At 27.8% G+C, this 1,745-nt stretch overlaps 1 protein-coding gene across 1 annotated transcript in view; it reads left to right on the plus strand.

Annotated features, from left to right (window-relative positions):
• The window catches only part of ccdc169 (coiled-coil domain containing 169), a 17,011-nt gene that overhangs the window by 1,026 nt on the left and 14,240 nt on the right, over positions 1-1,745 (plus strand). The gene's annotated exons all lie outside the window — the stretch shown is intronic.

The raw sequence follows: 1,745 nt of genomic DNA on the forward strand, positions 1-1,745 counted from the left end.
ATCATAGTATATTAAAGCATAAAAGGTCATAAAAACGTCATATTATGGTGAGACATAAGACGACATAATATAATAAGGCATAAAAGGTCATAAAAACGTCATATTATGGCGAGGCATAAGATGACATAATATAATAAGGCATAAAAATGCCAAAAAACATAATTTTATAGGATGGCATAAAAATGTCAAAAAAGGTCATAGTATAGTAAGGCAAAAAATTCAAAAAAACAACCTGGTATATTAAGGCACAAAAGGTCATAATAACATCATATTATGGCGAGGCATAAGACGACGTAATATAATAAGGCATAAAAAATTTCAAAAAAACATCATAATATATTAAGGCATAAAAGGTCATAAAAACGTCATAGTATAGTATGGCAAAAAATTCAAAAAAACATCATAATATATTAAGGCATAAAAGGTCATAAAAACGTCATAGGATGGCGAGGCATAAGACGACAAAATATAGTAAGGCATAAAAATGCCAAAAAACATCATTTTATAGGATGGCATAAAAATGTCAAAAAAAGTCATAGTATAGTAAGGCAAAAAATTCAAAAAAACATCCTGGTATATTAAGGCACAAAAGGTCATAATAACATCATATTATGGCGAGGCATAAGACGACATAATATGATAAGGCATAAAAAAATTCAAAAAAACATCATAATATATTATGGCATAAAAGGTCATAAAAACGTCATAGTATAGTATGGCAAAAACTAAAAAAAAACATAATAATATATTTAGGCATAAAAGGTCATAAAAACTTCATAATATGGCAAGGCATCAAACTATATAGGATAGTAAGGCATAAAAATGCCAAAAAACATCATTTTATAGGCTGGCGTAAAAATGTCAAAAAAGGTCATAGTATAGTATGGCATAAAATGTAAAAAAAACATTGTGGTATATTAAGGCACAAAAGGTCATAATAACATCATATTATGGCGAGGCATAAGACGACATAATATGATAAGGCATAAAAAAATTCAAAAAAACATCATAATATATTATGGCATAAAAGGTCATAAAAAGGTCATAGTATAGTATGGCAAGAAATTTAAAAAAGACATCATAATATATTAAGGCATAAAAGGTCATAAAAACGTCATATTATGGCAAGGCATAAGATGACATAATATAATAAGGCATAAAAATGCCGAAAAACATCATAGTATAGTATGGCATAAAATGGCAAAAAATCATCATAGTATATTAAGTCAGAAAAGGTCATAAAAACGTCATAGGATGGCAAGGCATAAGACGACAAAATATAGTAAGGCATAAAAATGCCAAAAAACATAATTTTATAGGATGGCATCAAAAATGTCAAAAAAGGTCATAGTATAGTAAGGCAAAAAATTCAAAAAAACATCCTGGTATATTAAGGCACAAAAGGTCATAATAACATCATATTATGGCGAGGCATAAGACGACATAATATAATAAGGCATAAAAAATTTCAAAAAAACATCATAATATATTAAGGCATAAAAGGTCATAAAAACTTCATAGTATAGTATGGCAAAAAATTCAAAAAAACATCATAATATATTAAGGCATAAAAGGTCATAAAAACGTCATAGGATGGCAAGGCATAAGACGACAAAATATAGTAAGGCATAAAAATGCCAAAAAACATAATTTTATAGGATGGCATAAAAAAGTCAAAAAAAGTCATAGTATAGTAAGGCAAAAAATTCAAAAAAACATCCTGGTATATTAAGGCACAAAAGGTC

The sequence above is a fragment of the Seriola lalandi genome, unplaced genomic scaffold (genome assembly GCF_002814215.2).
Source record: "Seriola lalandi dorsalis isolate HSWRI2012SDOR001 ecotype SW California unplaced genomic scaffold, Sedor1 jcf7180002054567, whole genome shotgun sequence".
NCBI classification, from domain to species: domain Eukaryota; kingdom Metazoa; phylum Chordata; class Actinopteri; order Carangiformes; family Carangidae; genus Seriola; species Seriola lalandi.